Genomic DNA, 22,686 nt, shown 5'->3' with positions numbered 1-22,686 from the left:
GTGACTGTGAATGCTTGGAGGGGTTGGTTTGAAGCCTTCTGGGCTCTTAGTACTGTCTCCAGTAATTTTCCATCCCGAGATGCTCCTCGCCCACTGAGGCTGGGAAGAAAGTGTCTCCAGCAGGCTGGACGCACTGGTGGGTCTAAAGAGAATTCTGGATTCAGAAACTGGAGGAAGAAAGCCAGACAAAAAATAAAGCTGCTTCGTTATGCGCACACGAACTATTTGTGAAGAATTCCGAGTCTTTTGAGGTAAAAATCAATTTATGGAGAAAAATAAAGTCCACCCACAATCAAGTTGCTTGCTCTATTCACTCTGTGGTCATATTTGCCTGGAAAGCAGGCTCCCCGATAGTGCTCTATGAAGAGTGCAAATTACTGTTGGATTTGCATGCTTTTTGTGCATTCCATTTCACAATATAAATTGCTTGATTAAGCCTTAGTCAATTTGTTTTTTAATTTCTTTGAATTTTTTAAGCCACTAACTTTTTAAGGGGACAAACACCTAATCCATGGAATGGAATAATAGATGGTATTGGCATTTGATCCGTTGCCTGTGACCACGGGTGCCAATTTCCCCTACAAAAGGAAATTTAAAATGGTGTTTATAGATGTTTTGAATCTATGCATGAGAAAACGTTTGCAAATCATATATCTGATAAGGGGTTAATATCCAAAATGTATAAAGAACTCGTACAACTCAATAGCAAAACTGCAACAATCCAATTAAAAAGTGGGCAGAGGATCTGAATAGACGTTTTTCCAAAGAAGACATACAACATGCCAACAGGTGCCCACAGGTACATGAAAAGGCGCTCAACATCACTGATCATTATAATCACAAATGCAAATCAAAACCGCAATAAGATATCACCTCAGACCTGTCAGAATGGCTACATCAAAAAGAAAGGAAATAGGTGTTGGTGAGGATGTAAAAAGAAGGAAACACTCGTGCACTGTTGGTGCAGCCACTATGGAGCATAGTATGGCGGTTCCTCAAAAAATTGAAAATAGTACTACTGTACAATCCAGCAATTCCGCTCCTGGGTGTAAATCTGGAAGAATTGAAATCAGGACCTTGTAGAGATATCTGCACTCCCATGTTTATTGCAGCTTTAATCACAATAGCCACAAAATGGAAACAACCTAAGCGTCTGTCAACAGATGAATGGATAAAGAAGATGTAATATATATATATTTTAAATATATATATATGTGATGGAATATTATTCTGCCATGAGAAGGAAGGACATTCTGATATTTGAGACAATGTGGACGGACCTTGAGGGTATTAAATAAAATACGTCAGGCAGAGGAAGAAAAACACTGTATGATCTCACTTACATGTAAAATCTAAAAAAGCTAAATCCATAGAAACAGAGAATAGAGTAGTGGTTGCCAGGGTTTGAAGGCGCGGGGTGGGGGGAAATGGGGAGATGTTGGTCTGGTGCAAACTTCCAGTTATAAGATAAATAAGATCTGGTGATCTAATGTACAGATGGCAATTATAGTTAATAATACTGCATTATATACTTGAAAGCTGCTAAGGAGTAGAGTTTAAATGTTCTCCCAAAAGGGAAATTGCAATTATGGGATGTGATGCAGGTGTTAGCTGATGCTACGGTGGTAATCGTTTCGCTATATATAAGTGTATCAAACCAACATGTTGTACACCTTAAACTTACACAATGTTATTTGTCCATTGTATTTTAATAAAGCTGGGAAAACCCTCCCAAATTATGTATGATTACACTTTATCTCTTGAAGCCTGGCCCACTGAGATATTGGCTGGTCCCAGAGCACAGCAGAGTCAACAGGCTGGGTGCCAACTATGGGGTGCAATGCATGGATTTGAATCCACGTCCTGCAGTGGGACTATAGACTCAAAATATGTGTCCCCACCAAAATCCATATGCTAGAATCCTAACCCCCAATGTGATGGTGTTAGGAGGTGGGGTCTCTGGGAGGTGATTAAGTCATGAGGGTGGAGTCTTCATGATGGGATTAGTGCCCTTATACAAGGGACCTTAGAGAGCCCCTCACCCCTTCCACCACGTGAGGACACAGTGAAAAGACGGCCATCAATGAACGAGGAAGATGGTCCTCACCAGACACCGAATCTGCCGGCACCTTGACCTTGGACTTGCAGCCTCCAGACCTTGAGCAGTAAACACTGTCATCTACAAGCTGCCCTGTCCAGGATATTCTGTTACAGCCACCTGAACAGACTACAATTCAACCCCAATCTGCACGTTACCGACCCATCTGTGCCTGAGCTTCTCTTAGGTCGTGACAGATGCACTTACCTCATAAGCTGTGAGGATTGAACAGGGAGGTCCATCCATATAAGTGCTAAGCAAGAGACCTACTGCGCCCCAGGCGCTGTGCTGAGCTCGTCTTTGTGACTCATCCAGATTCCATTTTACACCCCACCCATGATGAAGCCTGAGGAAGGGTCCGTGCTCTGTTGATCCTTGTCTCCATATAGCCGGGTGCACAAGAGGCCTTCAGTAACCTCAGTGCCATCTGAGTGTGTAGGGCGGGTCATCTCACTCCAGATTCACTCAGGACCTCTGTGTCCAGCTCACCTAAATCTCGTTGGGGCACAAGCTCATTCGAGGGAGGCGCTGGTCGACTCCTGGAACGGGCTTAGAAATCGTAAATCGGGGTCCCTAGGGCTTGCTTCCTCGAGTCCACAGCTGGTCTAATTAATGCTGCCCATCGTAGGGGCTGAGAGCCTTTGCAGACAGTGGGGCTGTGAGCGCCTTGGAGGAATGACTTGGCCTTCTCACCTTGTGTTTGTGTGGGTTTGCCGCCCCTAGAACCTTCCAGCAGGAGGCTTGGACACATAGCACATGCTGGCAACACGATTATTAATTAGACTGAGTTTCATCCACAGGTGGGAGGAGAGGTTATGAGGGCGTAGGGACAGCACAAGCAGGGTGGCGGCCTCCCAGGGTCACGTCAGAGCTGCAGGCAGACCCCAGAGTTCCCACTCACCTCTGCTACCTGCTGTGATGCCAGGAGGAGGCCACAGCGAGAGGTGCGGGTTGTGCGAGTTGATCTCTGCATACAGCCTCTGTCCTGCCTCCGCAGCTAAGCCTGAACCCACAGGCTGGTGGTACTCATGGCATCCCTCTGGCCAGTCTTCCTTCTCCTCCCTTACTGCCCAGTGAATGCCCAGGTCCCTCAAGATTCAGGCCTCAGGCTCTACTCTTCTCGTGGGACATGCTGCCCCCAGTAACACCCTGAACCCAGGCTTCAGTTACACAACGAACACTGACCACTAGGCCTCCAGATAGTAAGGAGCAAAGGCTCTTTACTTAGGGCCTGTCACAGCAAGGGGGCAGCCGGCACCCCCTGTGTTTGGCAGAGACTCAAAGGCAGATGTGGAGTAGGGGAGCTTCGGGGAGGAAAAAGGGAAGGTTGTGGGTGTGTCCTGATGGGGGCTGTCAGCCTGGGAAAGCTGGAGGTGGCCAAGGAAACAAGAGCTTCCCATGTGGTGGGTGAGAGAAGAGTTGGCTTTCTCTGTCTGGTTCTGAGCTGGAAGGAGGAGCAAAGATTAGGCAAATGATCGATCAAGTCCTGGCCGTTTGGGGCTGATTGCCACAGAGGTTGTGGTGGGCTTCCTGGGCTGGTTGCTGCAGGTTTTGGGTCAGAGATCAGAGTTCTGTTTCACACATGGTCTGGCCATTGGCTGTTTGTATATATTCAGTCTCACTTCCCACAGATTTGGATGTCTGCACGCGTGGGCTCCCAAGCTTCTATTGCCCCTCAGACAGCTCTGCTTGGATGCCCTCCAGGTGCCTTACACTGAGAACTCTCCACCAGCTTTCCCAACTCTACCCCCTTACCCCTTGTCCCAATCTCAGTAAAAGGTCCTCTGTCCATCACTGCCCAAGGCAGACATTCTGCTCTCCCATCCCTCCCCCTTTTCCCAGCCAAGCCCTTTAACCCCAGACCCTGCTGAGCCACCCTCCCACATTCTCCCAACTCCACCCAAGCTCAGCGCCTTCACTATTACCCAGGAAACTCACATCACTTCCCTCCTGGACCTCCCTGCCCCAGTCTGGCTTCCCCAAGCCTGATCTCCAAGGGCAGGTAGGGCATCACCCAAAGTACAAACCTGACCATGTTATTGCCCTGCCCCTCCCCCACTTAGTACAGCAGCACCTCCCACCGGCCCCTCACTCTGGGCTCAGGAACCAGGAACTTCACCCGCATGAGGAGGGATGTAGGCATGGGAGAGGGAGAAGGGGTTCCCTGACGTTCTCCTTCCCCACCTGTCTAGATGTGGGCGACGCGGACACAGACTCCTGCTTCTCCAATTAGAAAGTCACCCTCTGGGATCCCTCCCTCCACCACGAGGGCCCCCACCCCCTGCTCTGCTCTCAGATTACTTAGGAGGCTGCATTACAGTGGCCTCGTTGGAAGCCTGTCTCCCGAGTTAGGCTGTGAACTCCCTGCTCTGGGACCCCAGGGACGTTCTGTTCACCGTGGAAGCCTAGGCACCCAGCATGGAGTCTGCCCAGGTATCCATAGTGGGTGCTTAATAGTCATTTGTTGAAGGAATGAAGCCGGTTTCCACCCCTAAACACCTGTTAGCATTACACCCAGCACTGGGTGAAGTGCATTTAGTGCACTGGGCACGTAGCCATCAACTGGTGAGGGCCTGGCACCATGAACACGACTCCCTATGTTGTGAGCGGCCCACCTAGCCATGGCCACATGCCTGTTGTCCTTAAACAGAGCCAGGAGCAGCCACTGGTGAGCCAACGAGGGATGTGTCCCAGAGGAAGGAAGGGCAGCTGCCTGGCGGAGAGGAGAGCACCACATTAGGCGCCTGACACCTGCCGTCTGGTCCTGGCAGATCAACTCCAAAGAGAGGGCGGCGTTTGCCCTACAGATGGGTGGGGAGGCCGGAACAAGTGTTGCAGAATGTCGAACGCTCTGCTGACCCTTATGTGTGGGTTGGGTGCACATCATCCCCCTTCTGGGTTTAGATGTTACCGTTGTCTCGGTGTGTTTATTGTACTGAAATTCACATAAAGTGGAATTAACCATTTTTGAGTGAACAATTGTAGTTTCAGTGGAACAGCTTCACTTAGGGCTTTCATGAGGTTGTGCAGCCACCACCCCTATCCAGCCTCCAAACCTTTCGTCCCCCCAAAGAAACCTGTTCCTGTTAGTGATCTCTCCCCATTCCCCTCTCCCCCAGCCTCTGGCAACCACTAATCTCATTTCTGTCTCTAAGACTTCATGGAAATGGAGTCATTCAATGCATGGCCTTTTGTGACTGGTCTCCGTTCTTGCGGAGACCCTACTGTCCCTATGTGAGCAAGTGAAAGAGAGCGGGGTGATCGGTGTCCCATCCTCCCTTCTTTTGGCTACAGTGTCTTCCCTCATTTTTTGGCACCTTGGGCATCAGACAGCATTTAAATAAAAGGCCACCCTGCCTTAAAAGGATGCTCATGACCCCTCCTTCTCCCATCTCTCCTTCCTCAGGCAAGGAAGCTGAAACTGTGAGTGTAGTGATTTGCCCAAGGTCACCTGATTCTCTAACAGCAGAACTGGGGCTGATTTTCTGAGCATGTCTTGATCTCCAACTTGATGTCAGACACTGCATTTGGTGTTTTCATCAATTATCTCTTCTGGAACCTGCTCTTGGGGTTCTGTGCAGGTCCCTTTCCACAGCTAGCCTGCTCCATAGTCTGTCTTTAAGCCCTGACAATGGAACCAAGGGTGATTTTTTGCCAGCGTGTCAGTCCTGGGCTAGTCTACAGATGGCTCCAGGAAATTAGCATAAATTTCCTGGGGTTCCAAGAAAGAAACTGAACCCCTGTAACAACTGCAGTTATCCATCAGTTGTCCACCACTCTTTTATTGGTAATGATTGTGGGATCACAAGTCCCAGTTTTGAGAACACAAGTTTGAAGATAGGTTCCATCCATTTAATGTGTAATTTGCTGTTAGAGTTATTGCTGTAATGGACATTATTGGGAGGTGGTGACAGCCCCATTCACTGGAGGCATCCAAATAGAGATTGAAGGGCCACCTGCCAGGTATGCTGTACTGGAGGAAGAAAAGGGGTTTTACCTGGATGCCCTCTGAGGAGGACATTGTTATAATCCATGTTTTGCAAGTGAGGAAACTGAGCACGAAGGTTCAGGGACTTACCCAAGGTCCTATATTTTGTACAGGGCAGAACGGAGATTCAAATCTTTCAGTTTCCAGAACCTGCGTCCTTCACTGATTGCTGTATTTCCACCAAAGATCGAAATTATAATTTCACATACTGTTTTGAAATCTGCTTTTTCATTTAATAAATATATCATGAATATTTTTCCATGTATTTGAATATTCTTCAACAGCATAATTTTTAAAAGCTACATAGCATTCCATCATATGGGTGTAGTATAATTTATTTTACCCGGCCCATATTCTTCAACATTTAGGTTGTTTTCAATTTTTGAGAAGTTGTAAATATTACTTGGATAGGTGTCCCGGGAGATAAATCTCTCTGCTTTCCCGTGGTTATTTCCTTCTCATAAAATCTCGGAAGCAAAGTTCCTGGGTCAAAGAGTATATCATTTTAAACTATACATATATTTATTAGGCTTACTCTGAATTTCTTATGATTAAGACTGTTTTTAAAACCTGCAAGAATTAATGTGTCAAACTAGCATTTACTGAGCCTGATGGAATGACAAATCAGGCTTCTGTTTGCACTTGACTTCTGAAAGCAAATGGAGTCAGCAGTGATTAGGAGAATGTACCAGTGGCTAAGGGACAAGAATGTCAATACAAGCCCAATTATTGTCATTGCTGATGGTTGATAGTTATTATCTGAGATGGAGAATAAGATTGATGGTGGTGATGGTGGTGATGATGGTGATGATGGTGGTGATGGTGATGGTGATATTCATGGTGATAAAAATAATAATAATAAAACCACCTCAAGAGGTTTTAGCAAATGCCAACCTTTTATACTCAAAGCTTTATATGCATGACTCATTTAATCCTCCCAGAAAACCTATGGGGTCCAGGATTGTCACCTTTGGCAGAGGTAGCTAGTTTTCCCTCAGCATCTATTTCCCCGTTTTCCTTTTAGCAGTAGAACTCTGCTGTGATATTGTGATTTGTAATAAGAAATATATACTTAGTCTTCATCCCAGTCCCTGGCACAGAGCCCTTGAAATCCTGGGAATTTCCTAAATCATAAGCCCAATAAAGGTGTCTTTTGTTATGTTAATGAGGTGACTTTTGGACTGCACCTAAGGGAGGGGGCTGGTTACCGGGGAAACCAATCTTAAGTAGAGAGATGGAATTTTCTGTCCCACCCCTGACCTCCCGGGAGGGGTGAAGGACTGGAGGGCGAATTGATTGCCAATAGTCAGTAATGTAATCAATCATGCTTGCATAATGAAGTCTCCATAAAAACCCAGAGGCCTGGTTTAAGGAGCCTTTGTGTTGGTGAGCCAGGAGGGTGGTGCCTCCCAGTTCCACGGGGACAGAAGCTCCTGTTTTAGGGACTGTTCTCGACCCCTGCCCTACATGCTTCCATGTGGCTGTTTATCTGTATTCTTTATAATAAACTTGTACATGTATGTAAATATTTCTTGGAGTTCTGTGAGCTACCCAAACAAATTAATTGAACCCCAAGAAGGGTCATGGGGACCTCCAGTTTATAGCCAGTTGGTCAACTTGGACATATGATTGGCATCTGCAGTGGGGGCGTCTTGGGGGACTGTGCCCATCATCTGTGGGATCTGATGCCATCTCCAGGTGGATAATGTCAGAACTGAATTAAATTTGTAGGAGACCCAGTTGGTGTCTGCTGAAAATGGAGATTTGCTTGGGGACACACACTGGAGCAGCATACCCTGAGTTTTAACAGGATGCCCTACTGCCTGGCAAGAGGCTGTATTCCCAGCCTCCCTTACAGCTAGACTTGGCCACTGGACAAAATTGTCACCGTGGGAAAATGACCAGCAGTCAGGAAGGCAAATCCATGGCATTTGCTTTAAAGGAAGTTGCTTGCCCTCTTCTTGCTTCCCTTCCTCTTTCCATTGGCTGGATCATGATGAATGGATGGTGGGCAAGCTTCAGCCACGCAGGGGACAATTCCCAAGGGATTATTGAGAACGAGGATGAAGAGACCCCAATCCCTGAATAAGCTTCTGGAACAAGGCTGCCTAACTATGATGGCTATGTGAGAAAAAAGCAGAGATTTATTTTGTTGAAGCCATTGCAGTTTGGGGTCTGCTTGTTGGAATAGCTGAACCCATTTTAAAGATGAAATAACTGAGGCTTGGCCAAGAACCCACAGCTAATAAGGTTTGGGACAGGGATTAAGCCAAAACAGTCAGACTCCAGAGTCTGCCCTCTTGGGGTTTCCTTAAACGAAGGCCCTAAACCCTCTAATATAAACGAGTCATGCCTCCCAGAGAAATTAGTGAAAGAATGGGTCAGAGTATAACCATTTTAGAACAGTTATTCTGGAAATATCAGTGAAACCTCCTTGGGAGATAGAAGCACAGTCAGATGGTTTGACAGAAAGAAAAAGGACAAGACTTGTAGTCAGTGTGAGTTCTGGTGGCACTACCTACTTGGGGACATTATTGAGTTCCTCAGAACATCCTGAGTTTTCTCTTCTTTAAAAAAGGTGACAATGACACCATTTCATAACTCTGAAGAGTAAGTAAAATAATGTGGCTAAAAGGTTTACAACAAAAGCTGACCTAGAGAAATAATTCAATAAATGGTGCTTTTCTTTTCACAAGTAGGACTTTTCCATCAAATGAGCTGCCCATCCCTGGGTGCTCCCCAGGAAACAAACCCACTTCCTGCACCTACCAAGGGCGGGTCTTGGAGACTGGTGCCCTGACCCCAAAAGCCCTGCACTTGAGAAGGGTTGAGGTCCTAGCTGGCCAAGAGGCATGATTCTCAGGGTGGGAATCACGGAGCTCCTGCTCGAGGTTCTTTCTCCAAGCCCTGGACACAGCTGGTCAGAGATGGGCAGAGCTCATGAACCAGGGCTGTGTTGCCTGCCTGCAGCTTTCACCCTCTGAGAGAGGTTCCACTGCCCTTGAATTGCCATCTCACCCCACCAGTCCTCAGGCCCAGCAGGAAATAAAGAGGGTGCACTGTCAAGGCCCCACCAGCCAGCCTGGTCCAGACTCATCCTTGGGTCCTATGCCCTCAGGATACTCAGACACACTCAGGAATTAGATGCAGAGTGATGAGGGGTGAGGGGGAGAGGAGAAGGCCAGGGAGGAGGCCATCCTTTTGCCTTGTCACTATTTATTATCTGGTATAAAACAGGAAATGTACACTCTGTTAGCAGTTCGATTTAATTAAATGCTTAAGAAAAATGAAACTGAGGACAGGACAGTTTAAAGAACAATTTTGGAGATGACTCGGTGGCAGGAATTACCTTTAGCCATTCATCAGGCAACCTGGATGCAGGGGCAGGGGCTGCATGGCCCGGGGGGTGATGGGGGGCAGGCAAAGCTGGCACAGCTGAGCCCAGGCCAGGTGGCTCTCAGGATGTGTAGGAGGGGAACCAGACATCGGTAAGCTCAAAGGTGTGTTCCCAGGGAGGGCAGAACATTCCAGAGGGCAGGGACAGATGCCAGACAGTTCTTTGCTGAGAGCTAACCCCGAGTCAGCTGCCCCGAAGGAGGAAGGAACTGGTGGGAGGGGGCTGTGAGTGCGGGGCCCAGGGCAGTGGGTGCAGCTGGGCGGGCTGACCCACAAGGGTTTGCAAAGTTGCTTGAGACCTGGAAAAAGGTGAATGGCTCAAAAATGTGCCAAGAAAACTGTACAGTCCATATGAATGATACTTTAAAAGCCAAATTTGAATATTTTCCCCCCAGAAAATGTGCAAAGCAAACTGTGGCAGGGATGAATTGGGAGGTGACTGGGGACCGTACATCTGATGTCTCACATTGGACCTGGAGGGAGAAGGAGGGCTCCAGGCTGGAAGCGGCTCTGGGCTCCAGTCAAGAGATTTGGCTCCTGACGTTTGCTCAGTAAGAGTCGTAGTGAAATAATTCAATATTTTGGACCCACAGCATATCCTCACCTGCAGGATGAGGGTGGTGAAGATGGCGAGGATATTTACGAGCTGAAATGGGCAGACTTGAATTCTGTGTAAGGTCCATGGGGCCCCAGAGCCCTCAGAGCTGCACCCAGGCATCTCTGCCCACAGGGACTTTCCAGTTTCCCTCCCATCTCCTCCTGGACGCCTTCTGAAAATGATGTCCTTTGATGGTTGGGGCACCCCCCAAACCCAAATGTAAAAGGACAGATGGTCCACTAGGGGCTTCATCAAGTACCTTCCATGGCCACGACATGAAAATAAAACATCAGCTGGAGAGAAAGTCTGGTTCTTGTTCCATTAGGAAGGTGAGACCCAAGAAACAGCTACTGAAGGGCCGCAGAAAGAAAGCAGAGGTGGCCGCTCCAGGGAGGGGTGTGGGGGCCACTGTTCAGGCTGCAGGCGAGGGCAGGACAGCACCTGGAGCCTGGAGGGGCTCCCGACTAAACAAACATTGTCAGGTCAGCCTAGGACAGCCTTGCATGAATCTGGGAGAAAGAAAGTTCCTCCAGCCCCCGTGAGTTGGCTTCATTATCCTCACGTCATCATCCGTTGACCCCTTCCTGATGAGGGCTGATGGCGAAGCTGTTGCCCCCGCTCCCAGGACAGCCCACAGTCCAGGGATTAGTGTCCAGGGCCCCAGGGACCTGACCGTGCAGCTCCCCGCTCTCACTGGATGTGCCCCCTCCCCACCCGCTAGTCCCCTATCAGGTGGACCAGCCTCACCCCACTCACTCCTCAACCTAGAAGATTTCACTTCCCCATCAGCTCACAAAATTATTTAAATAAGCCACTCACACCCTGAGGGTTCCCTCTGCTCCCGACTGCATCCCCGAGGGTCCCCGTGTAAGGCAGGGTCCTCTCTCTCAGGCCACAAGGACCTGTGACTAACAGGTTGCTGCCCATCTCATCTGTCCAGTGTCTGGCATCTCTTACTCTTTTGGGAAGGGAATCCTTCCCTCATCAATGGGGTGAACAGGAGGTGATCAGAACAAGTGCTTGGGAGGAAAGTCTGCAGAGGGAAATTAAAAGAAACTGATAGTGAGATCACTCCCCTGCCCTGCTTTCTCTAAGGACAGGGAACAAGAAAGGTGGAGGGAACCGAGGTTTCCCCACTGAGTGAGTCCAGGATCCCTCACCCCCTGCATTGTCAAGGTCTGGTCTGGCTTCTCTTTCCCTGAGGTTTTGAGGGCAGAGACTGGGTTCTGCATCCTCATTCCTAGCACGGGGTCTGGTCAGGACTGTTTGCTGAATTAGCAAAACAATGTGACTGGGGAGGAGTTGTCTGACCCCAATCCAAGTGCTGGTGGATTACACCCATGACTCTGGTCTCTGGGAGAAGTTTGACATCACTGAAAAAAAATAACAACAATAGAAAAGGCCAGAAGGGTTTTTTCCCCCAGCTCATTGTTATGTTTTGCAAGCACACACACACACACACACACACACACACACACACACACACACAGTAAAAATAATTGAATATACTCTATGCCCCTGGGAGCACAGCCTACACAGAGGAAGGGGAGACGGGAGTTTGGTTACTTAAGTGCTGTGGGCTCCAAGGTGAGGAGACAGGTTGGTCACGTGAGCAGGGAAGAGGGTCTCCATGCCTCAGTCCTTGGACTCAGGCTGCCTGAAACAACAGCTGAGGTGGGGGCAGGAGGCATCTTTCAGGAGAGCAGGCTTAGGTTTCCTGCTCATCAACAGCCTTACAGTTCCCTTCTAAAAACAAGGATCATACGGAAGGAAAATAGGGAAAAATACCTGAGCTTCATTGTTCTCACCTTCGGGGCAAAGGAAAAATGCAGGGTGGCTCATGACCTAACACAGCCTGGGAATTTCATGTGAATCTCTTGCTTGGTTGTTGACGAGGCAGCATTACCAACATGGACTATTTTGATGATAGAATCTAAACAGTGCCTGTCTTTGAGCACATTCAGAATAAAATCAACAAGCAATTCCGCTCATATGGATCTGCCCAAGAGAAATGAAGATGTACAGCCATGCAGAAACGTGTGTGAATGTTCACAGCAGTGCTATTCACAGTCGCCCAAAGGAGAAAACAGACCAAATGTCCATCAGCGAGGGAACGGATAAACAAAGTGTGATATATATATACCGTGGAATAATATTCAGACAAAGAAAGGAATTTTGATACATGCTGCAACAGGGATGGACCTTAAAAACATTATGCTGAGCGCAAGAAACCAGGCACAAAGACCACATGGTACAGGATTCCATTTATGCAAAACGTCAAAAACAGGAAAATCTATGCAGATCGAACAGAGATGAGTGGTTGTCCATGGCTAGATGGGGTGTGGAGCATTGGGGAGTGAGAGTTCAGGGGTGCAGTGTTTCTTTAGGAGGTGATGAAAATGTTCTAAAATGGATGGTGGTGATGGTTGCCCAGCTCTGTGAATGTACTAAGCATCATTGATTGTGCATTTTAAATGGTAAATTGTATGGTGTGGGAGCATTAGTTCAAGAAAATGCTTAACATTTAAAAAGAGAGAAGGAAATCAAGGTCTCCCAAATTCCCTGTTGTGGCTCCATATCCCCAGTCATGTGATGGGAAGGACAGGGGCCCTGCTTTTCCGAGGTGGCTGGTGCCCCGTATATGGCCACTTCCCCCCACCCCGCTGCCTGCTCGATGTCCATCTTCCCGTCCTTGCTGATTGACAGCCCGTGATCTGCCCGGGGTGGTCACATACCCAGGCATGCGCAGTCCTGTGCTACAGACCCTCTGGCAGACCTTGGTCCAGGTGACTCCTTCTGGCTGATGAGCTGCAGAAGGAAGCTGCTGGTGTGCAGGTGGGTCCTTTCCCAAGTGAGAAGACCCCAATATGCAGAAGGGCACGGCTCTTCTGCTTTTAAAAAAATTACTATTATTATTTATTTTATTGAAGTATAATTGATTTACAATGTTGTGTTAATTTCTGCTGTACAGCAAAGTGATTAAGCTATACATATATACATTGTTTTTCATATTCTTTTCCATTATAGTTTATCACAGGATATTGAATGTAGTTCCCTGTGCTATACAGTAGGATCTTGTTGTTTATCCATATATATATATAATGTTTTGCATCTGCTAATCCCAAACTCCCATTCCATCCCTCCCCCAGCCCCTCTCCCCCTTGGCAACCACAAGTCTATTCTCTATGTCTGTTTCTGTTTTGTAGATGAGATCATTTATGTTATATTTTAGATTCCACATATAAGTGATGTGGCATAGTATTTATCTTTTTCTTTCCAACTTACTTCACTTAGTATGACAATATCTAGGTCCATCCATGTTGCTGCAAATGACATTATTTCATCCTTTTTATGGCTGAGTACTAGTCCATTGTATACATGTACCACATCTTTATCTATTCCTCTGTCAATGGACATTTAGATTGCTTCCATATCTTGGCTATTGTAAATAGTGCTGCAATGAACATTGGGGTGCATGTATATTTTCAAATTATAGTTTGGTCTGGATATATGCCCAGGAGTGGGATTGCAGGATTATATGGCAACTCTATTTTTAATTTTTTGAGGAAACTCCATACTGTTTTCCATAGCAACTGCACCAATTTACATTTCCACCAACAGTGTAGGAGGGTTCCCTGTTCTCCACACACTCTCCAGCACTTATTATTTGTAGACTTTTTAATGATGGTCATTCTGATTGGTGTGAGGTGGTACCTCATTGTAGTTTTGATTAGCATTTCTCTAATAATTAACAATGATGAGCATCTTTTCAGGTGCCTATTGGCCATCTGTATGTCTTCTTTGGAGAAATGTCTTAAAATTATTTTTAATTGAATCAATTTGGCATGTAACATTGTGTAAGGTGCACAACATGTTATTTTACTATGTTTATGTATTGTAATATGATTGCCAATATAGCAAGACTTATCATGCTACATGATTACAGTACAATATTATTGTTTGTAGCCATTATACTGTGTGCTAGATCTCTACGGAGTTTTTTTAATTACACATTACAAGTTTGTGCCCTTAAACATCAGGAATCTTATCGACCACCCTCCCGTATCCCCCATCCTGTGGTGATCACCATTGCACTCTCTGTTTTTTTGGTTTTTTTTTACAGGTTTGCCTTTTTTAGATTCCACATATAAGTGATGTCATATGTGTTTGTCTTTCCTTGTCTGACTAATCTCATTCAGCATAATGTGCTCAAGTCCATCCACATTGTGGAAAGATTTGCTCCTTTCTAATGGCTGAATAATATTCCATTGTGTATACATCCTACATCATCTTTTTTATCCATTCATCCATTAATGTGCATTTGTGTTGTTTCCATACCTTGGCTATTGTGAATAAACATGGGAGTACAGATAGGTCATCAAAATCCTGTTTTCATTTCTTTGAGTATATAGTGGGAAATGGGATTGCTGGATTAGATAGTGGATCTATTTCTAATTTTTTGAGGAACCTCCATACTGTTCTACATAGTGGTTGGACCAATGTACATTCCCACCAACAGTGCAGGAGGGTTCCCTTTTCTCCACATCCTAGCCAGCACCTGCTCTCTCTTGTCTTCTTGACAATGGCCATCCTGACAGGTGTGAGGTAATAACTCACTGTGGTTTGGATTTGCATTCCCTTGATGGTTGATGATGTTGAGCATCTTGTCATGTGCCTCTTGGCCATTTTGATGTGCTCTTCTGCTTTTTTTTTCTGCACAAAATGTGGACCCAATGCTGACTTTCTTCCCACTGCCCATGACTGAAATAATTCAAATGCTAACCCATCCACTCTGTGTTTGTAGAGGTGGGTTCCTCATGGTGAGTTGAAGGGAGGTTTCTGGAAACCAGGAACACTGGTTCTCTGCTCAGACCCCAACACCCCTCCACACAGGGTCCTTGATGAGGAGACAAGCATTTGTGAGGACAATGGCCTAGGACAGCACAGAGGATGGGTACCATCTGTCACTCTGCACGCCTAGGCCTGGCCTTAGAGAGCCCCTCCCCTACTCCTCTCAACACCCCCCTAACCTGCTCTGTCTGTGGTGCCAAATAGAGGGAAGCAGCAGAGGAGTGCTGGTTAACAGACCACAGAGCCGCTGGGGAAAGAACGTGAGGGGCATGGCCGGTGTCCTGCTTTGGCTGCCCAGGGGCAGTGAGCAGAGAAAGACAGACTGGCCCAGCTCCCGACTCCCAGGGGAAGGGGGAGATAAGAGAGCCCAACCAGAGGACTCCCTTTCAATGCTGAGTCCATCTCCAGGAACGGCCCTTCCCCGGAAACCCTGGCCAGGGACCCCCATCTGGGAGGGTTTTGGAGGAAGGCACCTCAGCTTCCTTCCCAATTCCCTCCCTGGAGGAGATGCTGCAGAGACCTCAATGCTGGCATCCCTCCTGGACTTGTCTCATCACTGTGAAAGGAGACTTGAAGATGGGGAGTCTTAAATCCCAGCCCCTTCTGGGCTGCATCCCTGCCCTAGGGTCTTGGGTAGCATCAGGGCCCAGAGTGAATGACTCAAACTGAAGTGACAGGCATTCTCCCTGGGGCAGAGATCTAAGGTTGCAGCTCGTGGTCCTTCCTCTGTGTCAATATCTGCAGCTCACCTGGCCTTGGTGGTCTCAGGTGATGCCCAGGATGTGGTCAAGAGTAGAGAGGTGTGTCTTTGGGAGTTGGGGCTTTGCTTGAATTTGCAATGACATTAGAAACCCATAGGAGGAAGATTCCTTTTCCCCCTACATTGATGTCCTAACCCCCAGAAGCTTAGAATTGTGCTGTATTTGGGGATAGGGCTTTTAAAGATGGAATTAAGTTTAAAAAAGGTCATGAGGGTGGGTCCTAATCCAATAAGATGTTGTATCTTTATAAGAAGGGGAGATCAGTACACAGACACACACACAGGGATGACCACGTGAGGACACAAGGAGAAGATGGCCGTCTACACCTCTCTACACTGAGGAGAGAGGCCTCAGGAGAAACCAGCCCTGCAGACACCCTGATCTCGGATCCCAGCCTCCAGGACTGGGAGAGAATAAATACTGTTGTTGAAGCTGCCTGGTCTCTGGTGCTTTGCTCTGGTTCCCGAGCTGATTAATGCAGGGTGTAGACAGAGGCTCTAAGACTCTGAAGGTAAAGTGAATACACCCCACAGAGGTAGAGGTGCCCATGAACTGACAGGGAACTCAGAGGGGAGGGGGTGCAGAGAAATAGGACTCGAGTCACCACCTCCGTCTGGGAGCACACAGAACCATCCAGGGCCATTTGCTTTGCTTCCTGTAGGTCTAGGAAATTTGGAATCATTTGTCAGAGTCCCACAAACCAGCCCCAGTGTTTGCATTTTGACTGATATCTGAGGATTGAGATGAATGTGGCAACACATCTGAGCCCAGATCCTGGAGGCCCCGATGGAATTGTTGAGTCCCAAATCTATGGACAATCTAGGGGAGGGGGAGGGGCAAAGTAGAGAGATTGACCATCAATCGTTTGGGGCACAGGGGGTGGAGGGGTTACAGTATTGATCTACAAATATCATTACATTAATTTGTGACACGGTTTTCAACCCCATCAAAGAGCTGGCGGAAGGAGGGGAGAAAATAAAGAAGAGAAATTGTGGGACACAGACCAAATCTGCTTTCATGACACCATGTTTCTGATTATAGACATGATAGACAATTACTTCAGAAAACTTGGGAAATCCTGTGAGCATCAGGGGTGGAGCTCAAGCTTCTCATAACCCACCGGAGACACCAACGTGGTGTCTGGGTGTGATATTCGGTAGAGATGGTTCGTGTACGTTCTTGTCACTAAAAATCTCTATCCTGATACAAAAATTCCTCCCCACACCGTGTCTGCAGCTACACAATGATCCACACTGTGAATGAGCCACACTCAACGTTTCCTCTATTTATAGGATCAAGGTTGCTCCTTATTTTATGTAACCGTGCCATCCAAGGGTTTATGCTCGAAACTGTATTTGCATCTCTGATCGTTTCAGCAGGCGAGTTCCCAGCATGGGGTTCGCTGAGAGATGAACAGTCTGGGACTCTGGACTCAGGGTCAGATCACTTATCACTTAGCAGAAAGGCGAGTGGATTTGCCTCCAGCCACACAGGGGAGACCGGTCCTGCTGAGATGCAGGGCACTCATTTCTGAAACCCGAGCAAAATGAAGTAAACATTGTTTTGGTTAATTCACGATAGCTCCTAAAACAATTATTAATATCTGTAATGTTATAAAGAGCCAGTGTTAGGAATCTCATCACTACACCTCAGCTGGGCATAATGACCTCTCCAGGTCATGGGAAGGAAGCGATCTGCCGTCTGGTCTTCCTCCTGGCTGGTCACCCCTATGCCTGCCATTTGAGCCCCCTCAGCTCCCACCTGGACACAGCTCCTTTACCCACCGGTCCCTGATTTGCTTGAGCAAAGGTGTAGTATAGGGTCCTCCACTGCTCAGTGTGTCCACGGCCCCACAGTGGGTCACATAGTGGCATCACGTGTGTGTCACCGATCGCTGCAGGCACCTCTGCTGGCTGTCCTGCTCTCGGCCATTCGTGACTTGGGCACATGAGAAGGGAACAGAGCACCTGATTTCTGGTGAACTTCAGTATGAGTTTTCTAGGGATGCTGTAACAAAGTACCATAAACTGAGAGCTTAAAGGACAGGAATTTATTCTCTCACAGTTCTGGAGGTCAGAAGACTGAAATCCAGGTGTGGGCAGGGTTGTGCCCCCTCCAAAGGCTCTAGGTGAGGACCCTTCCTGTCTCCTCCAGCTTCTGATGGCTGCAGGCATTCCCAGTGCTCCTCGGTTTGTAGATGTCACTCCAATTTCTGCCTCTGTCATCACATGGGCATCTTCCCGGTGTGTGTGTCTTGTCTCTTCTTAGAAGGATCAGACGTTGAATTTGGGCTCACCCTAATCCTGTATGACCTCATCCTAACTTGACTGCACCTGCAAAGATCTCTATATCCAAATCAGGTCACATTCACAGGTACTGGGAGTTAGGATTGTAAGCAGCCCCCAAACCTAACAGGTAATAGATTTCACCAAGCTATATTTTAATTTCACCTTTACACCAGGTGCCCCATGCTTCACTAACCTCCAGCCCTTGCATACCTTTCAAATCTTTTGATCACTCAATGCCTTGCCTAACCTGTTGATTCTTTTCTTAGATGAAAGAAGTATGGTTGAAGAATAAGTAATTAATGGACAGCTAGACCTTTTCCCCAGCCTCCCCTTTAGTAATCCTACGAGCAAATGGCATGAACAAGATAGCATCTAAAGAAAGATCACAAGGAGTCGGCAAGACTGTCCGCAGTGAAAGATGATGAAGACTCTGACCCCCTCCCCAGATAATTAACCGTAACTAGCTTCCCCTTTCTCCCTTTAAAAGCTCTCATGGTCAAGCAGAATCTTCGGAGTTTGCTCTTGGACACAAGTCCACCTTCTCCCCAGGTTGCTGGCTTCCTGATTAAAGCGAACTTTCCCTTTCCAACCAACACTTGTCTCTTGAGTATTGGCTTTTGGGCAGTGAGCAGCCGAACCTGAGTTCAGTAACAGAACTTCACCATAGCTTCTGGGGGACACAAGTCAACCCATAAAACCTGCCAGGTGACCTCACCAGCACTCTGGAGTAAGAACTCACCTTGCTCCACAGCCTAGATGTCCACTCAGCTCATATATTCTGGCTAGAAAATCACACCACCAGTGTCTGGAGCACGGGAGCACGGCAGGAATTGAGGAAATCCATATTATTACTTTGCCAGACAGGCATGAGGCTCTGCCTATATTTTAATACAATACCAGTTAGGCTACCACATGTCTTCGGGAAGGTCTCCTTGGGGAAGGTCCGTTCTAATGAGTAGATAAGAATGATGTGTAATAAACATATGAATTATGAGAATGTAATTGATGCTCTGGAAGGAAAGGGACTTCTTCCCCTTAATGTGGAGCTACATAAATCTTGTTCAGCACATTCACTGGTTTGGAGGGAGTTTGTCTTAGGCTATGCAAGGGAGCTCTCAGCCTTGGCCCTGCACGCGCGAGCAGACATTACCAATCCGGCAGGTCCAGACTCCTGCATCGCAACAATTCCAGCCTAAAAGCTCCACTCTGTACATCCTCCCTCCCACCAAATCTACCCACAGAATTAATGAGGGGGCATTTATCAGAGTAAGGATGGATGCCAGTCACCAGCCTCGGCACAGAGAGAAGGAAGCTCTAAGGCTGTCCCCCACCTGTCCCCAAATAAGAACAAACCTCACAGAGGATCCCCGTTTTACTTGGACTTCACTGTGGGCTGTTATCATCAGCAGCCTCACTTACACTGACTGTGCGTTTGGGGAATCGAAGGCGTTACCTGCATGGGCCGTTGCCTTTTGTGAAACCAAGGATGCTCGGGCGGGCAGGCAGGTGGGCGTGGGGATGAGAATGGATGGTCCCAGGCCTGTCATTTCTCCTCGAACAGCCTCAGTTCCAGGTTGAGTGCAAGTTACCAAACACGCATTGCTGCGGACGCTGGAGATTGAAGCCATTTGCAGCATGTTTAATTTACCTCCAGAGAGGCCAGTTTATAATTCAAATATTGCTGCCCTAAATTACACACATGCTTTGAGCTGAGTGGAGATGGAGAGATTTGGGTCCTTTAAAGAAAACCCATAAAGCCCCCATTTCTCTCCCATTCTAGGGAGTTCTGCTCTCTTGAGCAACTTTTCAGCTCCCTGAGAATAGCATGTTTTGAGCAAAAACAGACAGTAAAACTGAAAGAAGAAAATTAAATATGAAAATTTAATTAAATCCCCCTTTGATCATTCTCTCTAGAACCAGCCCAGGGGCTGTTGTCATTCAGACACAAATAAGATAACCTCTCGGGCTAATTAGGATAAGGGACGGGCTTGGAGCAGGAGGGATGTCAGTCTCGTGGCCACACACCCGTTCAGGTGGGCCGCGGTGAGGAGAGTGACGCCACAGACTTTAGTTGGGTGCCATTTCTCTATCGTCCAGCGTCGTCCATCTATAAAGGGTCCTTTGTGCTTCCTGGAAGGTCTCCCAGTTCTTGGGCAGCTCCCCAGAGTGGGCCGTGGGCTGTCTATGGGGCAAAAGGCCCAGAAGCTACACTGAGAGTTTTGGTCCTTATTTTCCAGGTCTGTGGGGGGAATGTTACCTTTTAAACCAGCTCCATACATCCCACTCTAGGCCCCTGCGTTCCTGCATTGTGACAAAAACACAAGTGAAAGAACAACGAGCGAGTCACATGGGACCCAGGAGCCTCATTGTTTGCTTAGGGACAAGGACACGGCCCCTGCGTGCTGCCCCCCACCTTCTACCCCAAGACTCAGCCACTATCTCAGTTAGATGGAGCTCAGGCCAGTTTAGAGGGTGGATACATGTGCACACACATGTGCACACAGACACACACATGTATATGGAACACACGCACAAACACATGTACACACACAGACATACAGACACACAGCCACACATATGTATATGGAAACACATGCGTGATCAAACAGATGTGTACACATGTATCCAGAGACATACACGGACACACAACCACACATGCATACGTACGTACACACATATGTACACAGACACATACATAAAGACACACACACACACACACACACACACACACACGGAGGGATTCAGGGCCCACAGGGTATCTTTAGAAAAGTGCTACCCACCTTTCTGGTTTGTGAGCTGCGGTGAATTTAGAAGTCTGAAGTGAGCCCTACATTTTGGGAAATATGCTAACTTAACAAACTTTGCTTAGGAGCAAAAAGGCCCCCAAGGGGGAGATACAGGAGAACAAGAAAGCTGGGTTCAGGTTTAAGTGCAGGAGAACATCCCCGACGCAGGCTGCAGTGGTGCAGAATTGGTGATGGTATAATTTATGGGGTGATCAGAGTCTTCCCTGGAACGATTTAGGAGGAAGTGTTTTGCTAAGCAAACTATGTTGCAAAGGATTTCAGGGACCTTGTTTAAAATATTAAGAGAATCAGTTGTTTCCCAGCGTTTCGGAAGCATCATTTGCATACAATTAATATAATATTACAACTTATTTTCAATGATTGCTTCAGGGCCTTGTGTCCCCTAGCAAGTTTATTGGACAACATTTTTGTTAGATTGGTTTATAAGAAATTATGTAACTCGTTTTTTTAAAAAAAAATCTTGAAAATCTACTTTTTATCTAATCCCAATTGGCCTTCTTGCTTCGTGGACCCAAGGGAAGAGAAGTGGTCCAGTTTTCCCTCCCTGCTCCAAATCGCCCTGGAATCCATGGCTTAAACATCAAAAATGTAACCCTCCTCCTGATTCTCTGAGCAGACTCAGCAGTTTGTTGGCTGGTTTGCCTGGGATCCTTGTGAGGGCGGGGCTCACTCCTGGGTCCCCTGGGGCCAGGCTCAGCTGGGACACGATTGCATGTGTCCTTTCACCCCAGCCTTCTTCCTGGCAAGTTGTGCTCTGGAAACATTTCAAGAGGGTGACGGTGGAAGCTGCAAAGCTCTTGAGTGTCAAGGCCTCCATTACCAGTCCACTTGGCTGGGTCACAGAGTGTCCAGAGAGCTGGTAAAACACTATTCCTGGTTGTGTCTGGGAGGGTGTTTCTGGGTGAGGCCAGCATTTGGATTAGTGAACTGAGTAGAGCAGACGGCCCTCGCAGAGGGGCCTCGTCTGATCCACTGAGGACTTGAATAGAACAAAAGTGGAGGGAGTTTGATTCTGTCTCTCTGCATGACGGCTGAGCTGGGACCTGGGTCTCCAGCCCTTGGACTGGGACAACTGCACTGGGGCTCCCGCTTCTCAGGCCTCCAGGCTCAGACTAGAACTTGCACTGTTGGTTCTCCTGATTCTCTGGTTTTCAGACGCGGACTGGACTTAAGCGTCAGCTCTCTGGTTCTTGGGCTTCTGAATTTGGACTGGAAATACACCACCGGCTTTTTTAGGTCTCCAGCTTTTAGACGACAGAACTTAGGACTTCTCAGCCTCCACAATCATGTAAGCCAATTCCTCATAACACATCTCTTTGTGTCTATCTCTCTACCCACCTACCTGTCTCCTGTTGCTTCTGTTTCTTTGGAGAACTCTGGCTAATATGGTTCCTAGACTCATGCCTGTTATTTCCACCGCATTCCATTGGGTAAAGAAAGTCACAAGCCCCCTCCTCCCACTGGCCCCCAACCCAATTCAAGGGGAGGGAAAATAGACTCCAACTTTTTTTTTTTAATTAAAAGTTTATTTTATTCTACTTTTTGGTTATTTATCATTTTTTAAAACTATTTATTTTAGTCAAGTACAGTTGATTTACAATGTTGAGTTAATTTCTGCCGTACAGCAAAGTGATTCAGTTATACATATATACACACATTCTTTTTCATGTTCTTTTCCATTATGGTTTATCACAGGTTATTGAATATAGTTCCCTGCGCTATACAGTAGGACCTTGTTGTTTATTCCTCCTGCATATAATAGTTTGTATGTGCTGATCCCAAACTCCCAGTCCGTCCCTCTCCCACCCCCTGCCCCCTTGGCAATAAGTCTGTTCTTCATGAAATAGAGTCCAGCTCTTGGAGGAGTGGCAAAGAATTTGTGGTCTTATTTCATCTACT

The sequence above is a fragment of the Neophocaena asiaeorientalis genome, unplaced genomic scaffold, assembly GCF_003031525.2.
Source record: "Neophocaena asiaeorientalis asiaeorientalis breed wild unplaced genomic scaffold, Neophocaena_asiaeorientalis_V1.1 scaffold489, whole genome shotgun sequence".
Taxonomy (NCBI): Eukaryota; Metazoa; Chordata; class Mammalia; order Artiodactyla; family Phocoenidae; genus Neophocaena; species Neophocaena asiaeorientalis.
The sequence above is the reverse complement of the archived record's forward strand: the minus strand, read 5'-3'. Positions refer to the sequence as shown.